The sequence below is a fragment of the Heloderma suspectum genome, chromosome 17 (genome assembly GCF_057233095.1).
Source record: "Heloderma suspectum isolate Gila_16-S chromosome 17, 16-S_ref, whole genome shotgun sequence".
NCBI classification, from domain to species: Eukaryota; Metazoa; Chordata; class Lepidosauria; order Squamata; family Helodermatidae; genus Heloderma; species Heloderma suspectum.
This window is the reverse complement of record NC_139474.1, coordinates 1,422,084-1,438,922: the sequence shown is the minus strand read 5'-3', so window position 1 is coordinate 1,438,922 and position 16,839 is coordinate 1,422,084. Positions and strand designations below refer to the sequence as shown.

Genomic DNA, 16,839 nt, shown 5'->3' with positions numbered 1-16,839 from the left:
GCTCAAGGCTAGTGGGGCTCACCATCCAAATTAATACCACTGAGCGTCTGTATTGCGGGGGGGGGGGGTCAAGCGCTTCACACGCGTCGTCTTGGGACTCTGAAGATGCAGACGCCATCACCACACTGCTTGCTTTCTTCTTTTTCTCCCCCCCCCCCACCTGTTTATGGAAGAGATCTGGAGATCTGGGAAGCCTGCACAGTATTTGTGATCTTTTGGTTGAGCTAATAAAGGGATCAATGTGGACTGGAGGATCATCTGATTGTGAGCCTGGGGTCACCCGCCGTTCTCGTCGGCCTGCTGAGACGGGGCGAAAGGCCGGGCCTCGCGGGGGCGCCCCTGGGTCCAGGGCGGCGGGGAGGCTCTGACCAGCGGCGTCCGGCTTCGAAGCGGGCCGCCGAGGCTGCTTCTGGGCACGGCGCGCGCTCGCCACGCCGCCGCCGCCGCTGCTACGCTCCGCCCGCGCACAGCGCCGGGCGGCCGTGGGCCTCGCTGCGCGGAGGACGGCGCTCGCCTTGCGGGCTGTCGGGGGCGGCTGGTCCGCGGCTTGGCGCTGTCCGCTGCTCGGAAGGGGCCTGGTCCACCGCCCGCAGAAGGCCGGCGGCCGGGAGCGCAGGCAGGGCCGCGCGGGCCCGGCCAGCGAGCAGCAGCGCCCGGGCAGCAGGCGGCGCGGCAGGCAGGCGGCTCCCCGGGCCTCCGCTCCCCGCCGCGGCCGCTCGCCAGTTGCGCGGCAGCCGTCCGCCCCGCGCGCGCCCCCCGTCGAAACCCGCGCGCGCGCGGCCCGCGAGGCCCCTCGGCGCGGCTCACGCCGCAGCCCTCCGGCAGCAGCCCGCGCCGCGCCGCGGCCGAAGCAGCGGCGAGCAAGGCCGCCATCTAGCGGGGCCGGGCCTTCCCGGGAAGCCAGCGGCCAGGCGCGCGCGGGGGAGGCCTCCTTATTCGGGCCGGCGCCTAGTTCGCGATCTCGCGGGAAAACCTGCGCGCGACGCAGAGCGCTTCTTCGCGCGAGCTGCTCCCAAACAGACCCAGCGAGGGAAAATGCGTTTTCGGGGGAGGGTGGCGCGTGAGAAACAGATGCCCTCAACGAATATTAGGTGGGACGATTGCAGACCTGCTTCCCTCGTGCCGGGTTCGCCTGCTGCTCTTCTCCGCCCCCCCGCTTAGACTCAAAGCAGACAGTGACTAGGCCAGCGCCCGTCCTTCCGGGATGCACAGAGAGAGGGGCCGGGGCGCTCTGCGTTCAGGGAGCTACACTCTGGCAACCTCCTGCTCGGATTCCTGCAATGATGGTATGTGGGGCTGCCTTAAAAACCGGGCCAGAAACTTCGTTTGGTACAGAATATGGGTGCTAGAGGACAAACTGGGACAAGGTGGCATGAACCTATTACGCTGGTCCATCTTTGTCCATTTCGAGGCCTAATTCAAAGTGCTGGTTCTGATCTTTAAAGCCCTTTACGGTTTGAGAGCTCAGGATCTGAAGTTGCCACTTCAGACATGTACCTGCCCAGACCTCGCGATTGTCACCTGAGGCCTTTCTCTGAGTGCCCCCATCCGGCGAGGTATAGCAGGTGCTTCAAAGTCTCTTTCCCTCTGCTCTCCATTTAAAAGCGATTTCTTGATTTTATGGTGATGCTGCATTTTATTGCCTTCTGGTGCTTTTCTTGATTTTAATGTTCCCTGTGTATTCTTTTAAGCTGCCCAGAGAACTCTCGTTATAAGGTATATAAACTGATTCTCCAAAGGCCTCAACTCTTTCCCTGGAGATCCTTCAAATTTGAGAATGCCATGGATTAAGCCTGGGAACTGTTATCATTACTATATTATTATTATTAATGATTTATACAGTACATATGACACTTTCCTGAGTTTCATAAGCAAAAGGCATACAGGTCCCTGCCTCCAAGAAGCTTACGACTTAAAATCAGGGAAAGCAACAAAGGGGCAAACAAGGAGAGCAAGAGATGAACAAGAAGAAATGAATGCTGGGATACAAAGTGCAAGGTCTATCGCTAAGCGATGCCGGCTCCCCCAGCCCTGCTATCCTTTCACTGGGGAGACCTGGGACTGAACTTGGAACGTTCTGGGTGCCAACCAAGCACCCTAGCACTGAACGTCCTTACTATTTTACTGGAAGTACCCCCCACCCCCTCACCCCGGTCTACTTACTTTTGGAACACCTTTGCTAGCAATAACGTGCCTTTTAACAAACACTGGAAAAAATTCTCCTCATTAGAGAAGTCAAATTGTCCTTGGGGTGGAATGACGTCTTGCAGGCTAAATTAGAACTGTTGCAGCAGGAGGGCACTGAAAGCGGTGGGAGGAGCCCTTGAGCTGAGCCCCAGAACTCTTGTATGAAACCTGATTTCTTTCCCGTTGCCCCTTTCAAAGGTCCCCACTAATGCTCAACATGTGCCCCCCGCAAGGGGCCCGCAGATGCCCTCTTCCGCCCACTGCCAGCCAGAGCCTCTCTTTGACTGCTTCAGGGGAAGTTGGGGGCACTGGAGAGTTGTGCAGCAGGACCCTGTACAACTGTTTTCCCCCTCCCTTCACCCCCCCACAACATGGACTCTGGAACACCAAGGGTCCCCCTGCACGATCAATCGGTTACATGCTAAAAATGTGTGTTTGTTTCCTATGCACTGCTCTGGGTCTACATGTTTTCCCCCAAAGCTGGAATTTTGTGCAAGGAAGACTGCGTCCAGGTCTACGCTGCAAACCTGTCATGGTTTTATACCTGTTTGACTGTCATGACTTCCACCAAACAATGCCGGGATCTGGAGTTTGTGAGTCCTCCATTGAGAGTCCCCCACTACTCCCGCCAGCATCACCTGTGGATGGGACTATGAAAGGGGAGGGCATCTTCACCTGAGCACTGAGGTGAATGAAGGGCAGCAGGGACATTCGGTAAAGAAATTAACATATCACATTCTAACCACGACTGGTGCTTCAGGCAGGCAACTGAACATACCCGATGAATTTACTCGGCTGCTGAGACCATCGTTGGGGCCCTGCTTCAGGCAGCCGGCAGAATTTAGGGTGTGGCACTGGAGGGCATTTTGGGTGGTTGCACCCCATCTGTGGAACTCCCTCCCGCAAGAGGTCTGCTTGGCGCCTTTTTTGTTTTCTTTTGGGTGCCCCGTGAAGGCCACCTCGGGGCTTTTACAATTTAGTTTACATGTATTGCTGTTTGTTTTTCCCCCTTGGTGCCTAGCTTGGTTTGGCAGGTATGCTGCTGGGATGGTTTTAATTTGTGGTGACTTTTTCTTAACCTGCAACTTAGTGCTGTGTTTATATTTCTTCTGCTGCTTGAGGGTGTCCAGCACACCGCCGAATCAAGTCGTGTTGGATGGATTTCAGTTGCGGAGAGCTGAGGATGTGAACTAGGGACTTGGCACGTTTGGCCAGCCACTTAGATGCTTGCCCTGCTTGACCTGTTATATCCAGTGGGGGGGGGATGTCCAGACGGGTCCAGTGGGGGGGTGTCCAGATGAGTCCAGGAGGTTGCAAATGCGTAAAATACATCCCCTCTGAGAGAGGGGATGATAACAGCCTCTTTAAAAGAGGCAGTAACCAGGCTGCTCCTGAAGAAACCTAACCAGGACCCAGAAGATGAAAACAATGAGCGCCTGGTCACTACCATCCCCTTCCTGGGCAAGTGGTTGCTGACCAACTCCAGGCTCTATGGGATGAAACCGGTTTTCTAGATCCATTTCAGGCCTGGATTTGGAATGGAAACTGCCTTGGCTGACCTGTGGGGTGACCTTTGCCGCGACAGGGACCGGGGGAGTGCGACCCCGCTGGCTTTCTTGGAGCTCTCGGCACCTTTTGATACCACCGACCATGGCATCCTTCTGGATAGGCCGTCTCAGTTGGGATGTGTGGGCACTGTACTGCAGCTGTTCCGCTCCTATAATTGCAGTGCGTTATATATGGGCTACCTTGGAAAATGACCCTGAAACCCCCTTAGGGCAAACTGGGCAGCAGGATTGCTAACTGGGAGTGGCCAGTGTGATCAGATTATGCCAGTACCTTGCTGTCTGCACTGGCTGCCAGCCTGTTTCCGGGCCCAATTCAAAGTGCTGGTTTTAACCTTTAAAGCTCTAAACCGCTTCTGGCCAGATTATCTGAGGGAGCGTCTCCTCCCATATTTACCTGCCCAGACACCAAGGCGTCCCTCCTTCAGGTGCCCCCATCAAATGAGGCAAGGCGAATGGCTTCAAGCCTTTCTACATAAGGCTGTTAATCGCTGTATCAACTTTCAGTTTCATCGCAGAATTAAAATCTGAGCTCAATACAAAGAGGTTTTCCTTTTCTTCTTTTCTACCACATAACCTCTAGGTGGCACTGTGCTATAGTGGAATATCACAATTACACAAGTAGGAAAATAACTTTTCTTTCCCTTTCAGAAACAATACCCCATTTCCCCTGCTTTTAAAAAAAATGTAAGCATTGTTTTCAGTGCTTTTAGATTAGGGTGGGCAACATCGGGGAGTGGCAATGCCCCCCCCAAACCCACTGGGGGCCACTCCCCACTCCCACTGAAATTACCCCTGCCAAATTTGTTGCTGAATTTGCTGTGGTAGCAGCAGTGGAAGCAAAAATTGTATTGATTTAACAAGGAAACAAGATATGTGGAGACCATACACTTTGTTTGCAAGCAGAATTGCGCTCCCAGAAGTCTCCTGGGAACTGATTCCCACACACGCAGTTTCCTTGCAAAATTGCTGTGATTTTTGCCACTGCTGTGGTGGCAAATTTGGCAGGGCAGGGGTGGGGGCTACAAAAACTACCATGGGGGCCACATGCATATGCTGCTCACCCCATGTTTTAGGTTCATTGCACGTTTATTCCACTGCTGGTTTTGTTTGAGTTTTATGAGCTGTAGTGTTTTTACTCTTTGCTGCTGGCTTTACCTTGGTTTTTTATGTGCTGTTTTTATTCACATTTTGTTATTTGTATTTTACGCTTGTATGTATTGTACACTGCCCAGAAAACATGGGATATTGGGCGGTTTGAAAATGCAGCCAATAAGCAGATAAATGTATAAAGAAACAGACTTGTTCGGCTTTGTGATTTTAATAATTCTGCTCCGATGGCTTCTTGTTAGCCACCTTGAGCGCCATTCAGGAGAGAGGGCAGCATGCAGATGTTTTCCAAAATAACTGAACCACTGTTTGGGGGCGTGGACTTGGCCCATGTTTGCCAGTTGCTGACCCTTAATTTAAAGAGAACCTGTTCTGTGCTCCTACACACCATTCTGTGTGTGCTGGGGGGGAGGTGTGCGCTCATCTAAGCCACCCCTTGAGGAAACCGGGAACGCGCCGAGGTCTCTCCGCTTTCAGCCTGACGAATGAAACGGGATCGCAGGGGAGGCGCGTTCGCCAGGCCACCAATGGCAGCCGCGCCAAGCCCCGCAGGAAGCCCAGGCTGCAGCCAAAGGGTCTCCAGTAACCTCAGCCAAGGGAGTGGGAGAGCAAGCGCTGGCCCTGGCCTTGAATGTCATTAGCATGACGCTCCCTCCCTGCTGCTCAGGGGCTGAGTCACCCTCAAGCTGGCGGAGGGGAGAACAGTTCAATTCACGCCTTCCCCTGGGCCAGCGGAGTGTGCCCTGTGCTGCCAGATGGCCTTTTGTTTCCAAGGGGGAAACACCCCTTCAGTTCAGAGCGCTGGAGGCCGCCGCCAGGGCCAAGCAGGGCCCACGGGTGTGCTTTACAAACGTGCCAGATGGACTCGCGAAATCTAATGAAGGGCTGGGCGGACTTGTGGCTTCTGCTTTTTCAAAAGTACATTGCAAGTCCATGTGGTTGGAGTGAAAATGGGTGCTGTCTAAATTGTGCCCCCAGCCAGGTGAAGGCAATCAAGTGACCACAAATCTCAGCTGGTGAAGGTTTTTGTGGGGAGGATCCTCTTTTTCACTATGCAGAGGCTCACCTGTACAATCGGACACATTTTCAATCTTTGTGATTAGAAATATCTGAATAGAAACAAAATAACAGGTCTGGACTCATCCTTCTAACTTGCAGGTGAAGATATTTAATGCTTACGTGGCACATGCATTCTTTGATTTGCAGCTCGCTTGTTGCAAACTTTCTTTCTCTTCGGGAGGTGGGGGCTCTACAAGCCAGGAGGTGGAGCCAGGGAATGCCCCCCCCCCACCAGTTTGGCCTCTAGCCATTAACTAGCATTGTGGCATGGCCTTGCTTTGCTCACAACAGCAAGTTGATACTACAGGTAGAAATGCTCTCAATGCTCTCTGTGTGCAGGCACAATGGCAGCTGGCTGGATTTCTGCCTGTTGGCAGCTGTTAAAGGCACAGGAGCCTTATGAGTTCAAGTCTGTAACTTGGAGCAGCAGACCTGGCAAAAGCCATGGCAGACCGTATCTCCCAGCAGCAACTGATACACCAGGAAGGGAGAGGGACTGTGAGATGACAGCGCAATTTTCACCCACCATTTATAAATCAATAAGACCAAGTGGGTGTGATTCATAACAAGTGCCAAATGCACAGGACCTGTAAAAGAGCTCTGTCTGTCTGTCTGTCTGTCTGTCTGTCTGTCAGTCTCTCTTTCCCTCTGTCCTTCCCTCCTCACAAGAGCTGGGGTAAGCTAGATAGGCCCAGGTATTTCCTGGGCACAATTCTTCAGAAGCATTATCACTACCTCTATCCCCACCATGCTGTAATTCAATTTACAAGAGCTTCCTTCACTTCTGCCTAAGAAAACTGATATTCCCTGCCCTTATAACTTGCAGGTGATGCTTTTGAAATGCTTAAATCTGTTTTGTACCCTATTTTATTTCTAAATAGGGTTTATTTCTAAATCCAACAATTTATTTCTAAATAGGGCCAAGTGGATGGAAAAAACTCCTACCTGCTCCTGTGCCTTTAGGAGAAGTTTGACTGAAGCTTTTCATCACCTGGAATTCAGCCTCATCACTGCTGCAGATCAAACTGCTGCTTGGCAACCTTATTTCTCAAAAAACAAGGTGGGGTCAAATTTATCTGGAAGTTGCACCCTCTGCCCTGGAAAATGTCCCATCTAGGATTGGCTGTGGTTGTGGAAATGGGCTCTGCACATGCTCAGAGGCACTCTAGCATCATTTCACAGCCAGATCCAATTAAGCTCCAGATGTCCTGCAGTACAGCTTAGCCCAGCACCCATAACTGGATCTTGAGGAGGTGGTCCAGGCCAAGCTCACAGATAAGCTGAATTCCCTGTTCTCCACTCTGAGGTTTAAGCTACTGCTGAGAACTTCCACAATAATAAGAGTCTCTAAAGAAAACATCAGGACAGAAAGAACAGACTCAAGAAAGGACATTTGCTCAATATTGGGCATGCATACCAAAGACAACGCAATAAGTCCGCCTAGATGTGTTCCTTTCATAACTCATGGTTCCCTCATTTTCATGTTATGCTAAAAAAAAAAAAGACAACCTTATTTTGTTGATGTGTTCTTATCAAATTTATAGTGCCCCTGAGGAAGGATCTTCCGAAACACATTGGGCCTACCTAGATCCTTCCCCACCCCCATTCTGGAGTTTCCTCCCTTCTTTGTTCCTGTTTGTGGTGCCATCCCATTGTTGTTGTTTATTAGATGTGTCTTTATTTAACAAGTCTTAATGTTTTAATTATAACTTAAGTGTAAGCTGCTAGCCTCATTATTCTTCTGGGTTTAGCTCCATCTTCAGTTTCTAGAAGTTAAATCTCTAAGTGGCAGATGGATGTATCTGTCTTTAGAGCACATGCGTGTCAGTGCAGATAATTATTATTATTGTTATTATCGTTGTTGTTATTATTTCCCACCTTTTTCCCAATACTGGGACTCAAGGCAGCTTTACAACATTAAAATTTGTACAGTTAAAACCTGTAAATAGAAGTATACCAAAGTTAAAAATATAATTAAATCATCAGTAATATTAAAATTGTATATCAAAATGTTTAAAGACAAGAAATATAACCATCGTATCCACCCGTCATATTCTCACAGGTCCAGACGAGCTATCCCCAGAGGCCTGCTGGAACAAAAACGGTTTTTGCATGCCTGCAAAAGCGAACCCTGAGGCACTGCGCAGTGTGTGCACAGCCTGCCATTCCACACACACTGTGGCTGTGTGACACGTTCGGGATGCCTGACAACTTATTGTAGGACAATGATGTTTTCTAGTATATCTGTAAACCGAAGAACAAGCCCCCTCTTAGCTTTTAAGCCAAGGGAGGACATGAGGCAGGTGCTGAAGATGTGGCGCTTCCAGACAGAGCCCTCCTGGCACTGCCCATCAGGAGGCCGTGTGCAGCTGCTCCTCCTTTTTCTCTTTCATGGATGTTCTGCAGTAAGAAACAAGGTGGAAGTAGTGCTGGAAAAATGCAGGAGGATGTCGAGTAGAGACAAAGTTGTCTGGACCCCCTGGAAAATTCCACGAATGAGGCAGTGTGATACAAGCCTCATCTGGAAGCACCCATGAATAGTGCATAAGCCCGGCCCTGAAGGGGCTCCATCAAGGTGTCCTCGGAGAGGAGGTGAAGCTTGTGAAGGCCTTTTTTGGGTACTGCCGCCTTCAGGGGTGCATTTGGCGGCAATGTGAGAGAGGGCCTTCTCGGTGCCTGCTCCCAGGCTCAGGAACTCCCTGCCGAGGGATGCTAGGCTGACCCCTGCTCTGCTGTCCTTCCACCCACAGTCATTTCTATCCAGGAGGCCTTTGGTGCAGAAGAGGTTCTGTTGGGTTGGGTGCTGTTTTTATTCTGCTCTTGTTGTGTTTTTAACTGTGTCTTGCTGAATTTGGTTTCTTACTGTTTTAGTCAGGTTTTATTTATCTGTGGTTGTAAGCCGCTTTGAGCGCCATTTTCTGGGTCGAAAGGCAGGGTACAAATCAAATAAATAAGCGATCTCTGATATGAGGACCACGATACGCAAGCAAGTCCCTATTTTCCTTTCTGAAATGTTGAAGGGAAAGTCACCCTTGATGATCAGAGGTACCCCCTTGATTCTGAGGCTCTTGACTTTCAAGGCAAAGCAGAAATGTTCCTCAAACTCATCCTGGTCCATGATTGTTACTCTAAATTTCTCTCTCTCCCTCCCTCTCGTGAATGGAGCCAGGATTAGTTGCTGGACAAGCCCAGGGTGGGAGGGCTGTTTCCCTCTCCCTCCACACTCCACTCCAGCCGCCCCGCCCCCCACCCTACATCTCCTCCTTTGTGCTTCTTATGCCTTGGCATGCAAGAGAATTGAGGGCTCCCTTTGCTCTTGCAAAGCAGTCCGCGGGTGTCCCTCACAGGAACATGACACCACCACACTCCCCCACGGCCCGTCTAGACTATAACTGCACACACCTTTCTGCTGGTACAATGGCAGGGAGAGAGGGGGCACGCAGGCAGAGATGGGGGCATACATCTCCTCCTTGCCTTTATTCGTGTGTGTGTGTGGGGGGGGCTGCATGGGTGTCTTTGTTCCTCAACCCTTTCTAAACACCTGTCTTTAGCATATCCACCCTCCTAGCAGCTGGGCCTGAAATACCATGGGGATCAGATTTATCCTACAGACAGAGGGGCTGCCAAGGTTAATCCCTCCCCCCATGAGCTCAGCCTCTTTGGAACAATGGCCTTCCTCTCCTCTGCCTCTTCTCCATCCCTTGCTATGAAGCGCCTTCCCACCAATTATGCACCGCATCTGAGCAACTCAACCTGAATGAATAGAAACATATCAGGAGGAGAAGGCAACCTGGTGCCCCCCAGATGTTTTGGACTAGAACTCCCACAGGCTCTGACCATGGGCTGGCTGGGGCTGATGGGGGTTGTAGTCCACCACATTTGGGGGGCACCAAGTTGCCTGTCCCTGAAATACATTGATGGACCTGATGACTGGGCCTGTCTGAGTGGAGGCACAGTCCTAGGGCCCAGCTCTTCCTTCCGGAGGGCAGTGAGTCCTCCTGAGAGTAACTTCTTTTCGCTCCCTCCGACGAGCTTGTTTCCCAAACTTGAAGGGGTGTATTTGAGATTCACCAGATCAAGAGAGAATGCAACAGCTTTCAGGACAGACCCTGCTCAGTGACAGATGTGGAAAACCTCTACCAATTGTTTAGGGCTTCTAGAATTAATATATATGGGTAGTGGTCCCTGAAATCTCTCTCAAGCCAGACAGCCAAATATGGTATTAAAGAATATATATGTATTGCTCAAATAGTCTAAGAGAATAACAAGCTTTAGCTAAAATGAGGCAGATTATAAACATCCCTAAATACACACAAGTTAGAATCGCTAAAAGTATAATGAAAATAATAGCGAGCAGATTTTCAACATAGTAAAACCTAGGTTCCTCTCAATCTAACAGTCAGTATCAAAGTTTAATATTTACCTAAATGGAAGGCACTGTGGGCGAAGCCAGCCTAAGCACGTATGGCAGGTTTCTCGTTCTTCCAGGATCTCTCTCCCAAACAAATCAAACCTTGGTCTTTTATAGCCCCCATGAAGTCGATGACTTCATCCTCAGTTTCAGGCCTGGTCTTACCACTATTCCTATTGTTCTCAATGTAACCGGGCCTGCCATTAACACCAGTAACACCTAGATGAAGGTGTCCCTGCTAAACGAAGCAGCTTGCTGCTTCCAGTACCTGACCGACCCACTCATGGCAACCTTCTTTCTATTCCAAGAATACATTCCATTACTCATAGTTATCTCACAACACACACACACGGAACTAGTCACATCTGCAAAGTACAATACATTCTTATCAATTCCACACAGTACAATGAATATTCTGCTACACTCCTAGGTCACTCTTTGTCCAGCTGCTGGGTGTCGCTCTATAGCCCAACAATCCCCCCCCCCAATATTTATTCCCCTCCCTTCCAGTGCAGAATGATACATTGCCTAGCAATCTCAGGACACGATCCGAACAGCAGCTTTCATGTGGCTTGGAGGTGGCATTGGGATGGAAATCACACCAAGGAAGGGAGAAGGGTGAAGACCAAGACGCAAACGCCAGCCCTGTGGGACCAGGAGCTCCTTAAACATAGTTAGCCACGGCATCTGAATCAGTGCTTAGCACTGTCCTTTCATCCCCCGGCTTCGAACCATGGGCTGCAGGTTAACGTTCACCACGGTTTGTCCAGTTTGGGAAGTCAGGCCCAGAAACAGGGAGTTGGAGTGCGAGAGGGGAGGACAGAGCATGCCAAATGTTCAAACCAGGCCTCAGCCTTCCGAGACTGATTCAGTTTAAAAACGGATTTTCATGACTCCAGATTTTCTCCTCCCATGGCACACATAGCCAAGTAACGCAATGTATACACCAGGGAAAAAAATGCTTTCTTGGGGCAAATCACATTCATTCAGGTATATGAGCGCAGAGTCCCATGACTAGAATGGAACGTCATCAACTATTGTGACACAATTAGTCCCACTCTATCATGTCACACACAGCTTAATGTTGGTATAAATGTTAAATCAGAATGATGAATCTTCCCTTTTCTTTCTTTTTTAAAAAAGTTGTTCTCCACGCATGGGCAGATGTGCATTTACATTTCCCTGCTTGGGGAAATGTTTCCCTGCTTAACTCGACCTAAGCTGATGTTGTCAGTTAAATTGTTCTAAGTTTTAATTGTAAGTCACCTTTGGGCACCTATTTGGGCCAAAAGGCAACTCATAAATTAATACATTAATAAATGAATAAAAGCTTCCACATCTGCAAAAGTCCAATTCTGTAGACCATAAAGTCTGTAAATCCTGCCTTTTAAAATTTATCCATGCTTGCACAAATTGTTTGGAAGGTGTGTTTTTGTGTGCACCTCCCCCCCCTCGAAAAATTTACAAATTTGTGTGCATTTTGTTTTCCTTGTGAATGGATGGGGAAATAAGCATATAGCAGGTGAGGAAGTACAGTTGTACAGAGAATAGAAAATATAGATTGCAGGACAGAAGGAGCTGGTTGCTGGCTTCCTGATACAGACTTGGTTTCAAAATGCTGATGTCCCCAGTCCAGCTAAAGTTTGTCCCACTGCAATTCATAAAAAAGTTAGTTGTGACTAACTTAGTGAGACTTGGAGATAGTTCAGACATAATGCCAAAGCATAGTTCGCAATGTCAGAATATGATTAGCCATAATCTCTGAACCATCCACCATCTGACAAACTAGGGTCTGTGAGTGGCCAAACCAGGATAAAACCATGAAACCTTGGTTTAAAGCTTGTTTGCAAAACACAGTTTAAGCAAACTGTTCAGATTTCTATCTGAACCGATAAGCCCCTAGTTAGGAAATTGCTCCACCCCCAGAGGCTGCTCTTTGGGAGAGTATCTGGAGAATTCAGGAAAGCAGAGGAAGAGGGAAAACTACACAAACTATAGTTTGCCTGGAAGTGTAGGGCACAAATCATGGTTTGGAGACTTAACAATAGTGCAAACCACAGTTTGGTGGTAACCAGCTTGAGTCACAACTAACTGCCACTGGGTTAGTTAGAGACAAACGTTTAGCTGATTTTGAGCACAGAATCATGTAGCTATGTTAAGAAAGCTGTGCATAATGTGTACACTAGTGGCAGAATGTAGAGTTTAGCAAAGGATCTTGCCCACCCATCTCAAGCAATCACATATCCCCCAGTTTTGTCTGTTTTACAGGAGCAGTGAGATGTAAACAGGCTATACTGTAAATAACAACGGAATCCCTCTTGTTGCAGAAAGCTGGTGCCTGCCGTTTGTTTTCTACGCGCCGGTTCCACCCCTGGCACCATGCAGCCCTCTGGGGCTCCTCTGGTGTCAGCCTCTTAATAAGCTGTCTCTAATCCAGACTCCCAGCAGGGACAATTCTGTCTGTGAGCACACAAGATGCTCCTAAGAACCTCTGGCCTTGTGAGGACCATCAGGTGCCTACCTGAAGGAATAAGCTGACTTGCTCCGAATATGAGGGAGATGATGAACAGAGACTAGAATCCACAGAGCCAAAGATTACAAGGATCAGAGATGTGGCTAGCAGCCTCCCGCATTTCTGCAGCCCACAGCCTCAGGCACCCCCTCTCTCTCTGCTCCCCCTCCTTTGGCGCTCCTCCTCTTGCCCCTATTCCCATGGACCACCCAGGAGCCTTTCGATCTGGCCCTGCCCCACATCGCATCCCTGTGCCAGGTTGCAGGGAGAAAGGGCTCCTCCCAGATGCTCTGCCCACCCAAGCAGCCCATTGGTCTTGCCTGACCTGGGGACGCTCCCCATCAGGCCCGCCCGCCCACTGCCTTCCACCTTCGTTGCCTGCCTGCTGGATTGCCCTCTGAGACTTGTGCCTCCTGCTCCCTGGCTGGACCGCCTGTGGCCCAGCATCCTCAGGACCACTCCCTTTCCCAACCCTCCTCTCCTATACCGTCTCCCCCTGCCCCGCCATCTTTCTTTAACCCACCCCTTCTCTCTGCCCCTGGACCAGAGAGCTCAGCCATCAGCAGCCTTTGCTGGCTATGTCTGCCTTGCCCATCCTTCCAGTCCCTCCCCACTGTCTCGTGTTAGACTGTAAGCACCTCAGGGGAGGGCCTTTTCCCTTTTCCCCTTGGTTGTAAATGGCCACATACATGGAGGACATGGGAATATTATCTTCCTGCAATCATTGCGCACGGAAGGGGGATTGGAGAAAACCCATTCTTTAGTCACCTTAGGATGGTGCATGCATGTACAGGCAACATGTGTTGAGGGGCGAGTGGGATCACACCCATGGGCTCCACCCACCCACACACTCAACGTGACTTCGTGCATGCAAGCTGCGAGCACACGGACTCTCCACAGGGGACCAGGGACCCTGTTTTTGACGGGCTCCCTGGCAGCGCAGACAGAGTGCATGTGCGAAAACTTTGTGTGAGTGTGCTCCCCTCCACAGGCCACGCCAAAGGCAGATAGGGGACAGGGGAGGCACCCAGGGGCAACCCCAGTAACCCCGTTACACACATGAACACGCATGTAACCTGTGAGAGAGTTCAGGGGTAAGAAATCCACATTCCAGAGCGTGCACCCTTAAACACAGGCACCAAGCACCCATACTCTTTGGCTCCCACAACTGTGTCTTCCTTGACAGCAACTTTGTTTCCAGAACCATCTATCAAAGGACACCCACCCCCTGGCTGTCTTGAGCCTGAAACATGAGCTTACCTGCGATACAAAGAGGACGACATCCCCTGGGATTACCGTGCCGGCGCTGGCACCCGCACTCCCACCAGCTTTGTTGTTTTGGCACATGCGGCCCTCTCCTGTGGTCTCGGCAGCTGCCGGGGGCCTGGCCGGCCTGCGGGCTGCCTTCCGCAAAGACAGGGGCCGTGCACGCTGTGTGCCAGCAGCCAGGGAGCGGCGGCGGGCCTGCCCAGACAGTTGCTCATGTGCTGCTCCTCTCCTCATCCCGCGGAAGGTCCCTTCTCAGCATGGCCAATCTCAAAAGCAAAGGAAACCTCAGAACAGACCCTGCGTCCTGCTCCCTTCGGGCCCTGGCTGGCAAAAGAGAACCCCGCAGAAAAGAAATGTTCGGAGACTTGCATGTTCCTTGTCAGCCCATAAGTGCTGTTCTTGTTGTCGTTTCGCCTTTCGCAGAAGCCCGTCTGGTGGCTCACCGCGTGAAGCGCTGGACCACAGAGGGGAGTGATGCTGAGGGCCCAGAGAGGGCCGCGCTCAGAGCTCAGCCCTAGGCAGATGTTAAGCGGGAGCCAGGAGATGGGAGCCGGGAGGGAGCCAGCACTCAAGGCCAGGCTCAGAGCTGGGAGGGCAGAACCAGAGGAAACACCAAGGGCCAGATCCAGGAAAGATGATAGTTGGCCGGGCAAAGGCCGGGCCTGAACAAGAAGTCTTTCCTGGCCAGGAGGACTGAGGGGCAGCCCGGATGCACCAGGTAACTCCAGGACCCTCAAAGCTTGCGTTGCCGGGAGCGGCCCCACTAGAACTGATGTCAGCAACTGGCCACCTTGGACAGCGGCTAGGCCCATGTGTCCCAGCCAGGCCAACATCTTGCCTGACAAAGAGATCTGGGGATCTTGAAAGTTTGCACATTTTTGGTGCTCTTTTGGTGGGCCTAGTAAAGGTATTACAGCAGCCTGGATTTTGTAAATGTTCTTATAGTCAGCATTTCTATTTTATTTTTTAAAGGCGGCACTCTTCCTGCATGAGCCGAGTGGGGGTGGGGGAGGCCAGATGGCAGGAGGGATCCGGCAGATGGGGGCCCATCAGCAAGCACCATGCCGAGGGCCCCCACAAGCCTGCTGCTGGCTCCAGCCTAGGGAGCTGCACCGACGGATAGTCCTGGCAGTCCGTCACACAGGGCAGCTGCGTGCAGAGCTGTGGCTTGCCCACGTCTGGCCCCAGCAGCTCTTGATGCCACCCCCCGCAGTTGTCCTAAAGGCTGGGCAGAGAGGAGGGGTGCATGCAAAGTACAGAAGGCCCCACTGAGATCTCGGGATGTGTTCGAACGTCTCAACATGTGCCGGGGGAGTGTGTGCTGCGTTGGCAGCATCTCTGAGTCCCCTGATCTGTTGCAAGGGCCTGTGGGAGGTGATCTCGCTCAATACAGGGCTTAGCCTCATCAGAAGCAGGTAACTCAGCCTTCCCCAACCCGATCCAGATGTGTTGGACTGCAACTCCCATCATTCCCAGCCAGCTTGGTGAAGGCTGAGATAACTAGAGGGTGGAAAGGAGCATTGCCTGCCACCAACCCAGACGGAATGCGCACCAAGGAAGACCCAAGGCAGTGGTTCACTGGTGCTCGAAGGTGACCCCTGCATGGCTTGGACCAGCCACAATCTCTCAGCCTAACCTACCTTGCAGGGGTTGTTGTGACAATAAAAAGGAGGACAACGTATGCCATGCTCAGCTCCTTGCAGGAAGGCCAGCGGGGAATGTAACAAGAAATAAAAACAGCACAGACATCTGATTCCAAGGTTATCTTTGTTGCTGCAGTGGCTTCATTGCCTGCCTATCAGATAGCACCCGTCTGCATAAGCACTGGGCACCTCCAAAAAGAAAGATTAGGCAAGCAAGCCCAAAGCGGCTGGTTTCAGAAGCCCCAGACCTATTAAGGGGCCCTCCTGGGTTCTCGCTTAGCAGGCACAGGGCCAGTCCCAGCTAAAGGCTGTGCTCTCTTCCCACAGTTGTTGGCCATCTCCAACCTGGCCAAGCCCAAAGACCCCTGCAACAGCTTCTGGGACTCTGGGAGCCAATCTCAGTTCAGGCCCAGACCGCACGGGGTGAGAATGCATCATGCCCTCGACATTCTCTCGCTTCTCGTGCCCACCCCCCTCTCTGACCCAATGTTCAGGAAAGCTAGGGGGCCCTCATAGGCCATGCGGCCCATGCTCCCCAGAAAAGCTGGAGCCAGCTCTGCATCCCAGCCACCCACCCTCAGAATTACCCCTGGTCTACAAGCAAGATAGCTTTCCAAGATATGGTTTCCATGTTTGCCTTTTGTTAACGGAAAAGAAAGTGGCTTCAGACCACCGGTCACTCGGAGGAAATTCTAGAGAGAGGCCATGTCTTAATATGCACCATGTGCAACTCTTTAAATCTAGTATGACTTTGGCACTACAATATTGAATATGGATGTTGATGCAGTATAACAAGCACTTGCACGCGAAAGTAGTGCTTAAAGTTCTGCTTAACTGTTGAATGAAAAAACTAATAACATTAAAAAAAATTACCCCTCCTCCCTCTTCCGTTCATTTGCATCCGTCCCTTTGTCATCATTCAGTGACCCTGAAGATGCAGATGAATTTTGCAGATGAAGAATTAGTAGCCTTATCCTGGACCCTGCTGACTAGGATTCTAGAGCCCCAATGTTAGATCCAGTCCCCGGGTCAGTACCTGCTGTGAGTGCTGAGTTTTTGCAGCTGTGTGTCAGCCACAAATCC

The 16,839-nt window shown here is 51.0% G+C and overlaps 1 long non-coding RNA gene across 1 annotated transcript; it reads left to right on the top strand.

Moving 5' to 3' along the window:
- The first annotated feature begins 453 nt into the window (after nucleotides 1-453).
- LOC146334158 (uncharacterized) lies at nucleotides 454-8,905 on the top strand. The gene is made up of 3 exons (XR_014786307.1): nucleotides 454-1,286; nucleotides 6,840-6,981; nucleotides 7,984-8,905. It is a non-coding gene; the product is annotated as an uncharacterized LOC146334158 (long non-coding RNA).
- The last annotated feature ends 7,934 nt before the right edge of the window (nucleotides 8,906-16,839 follow it).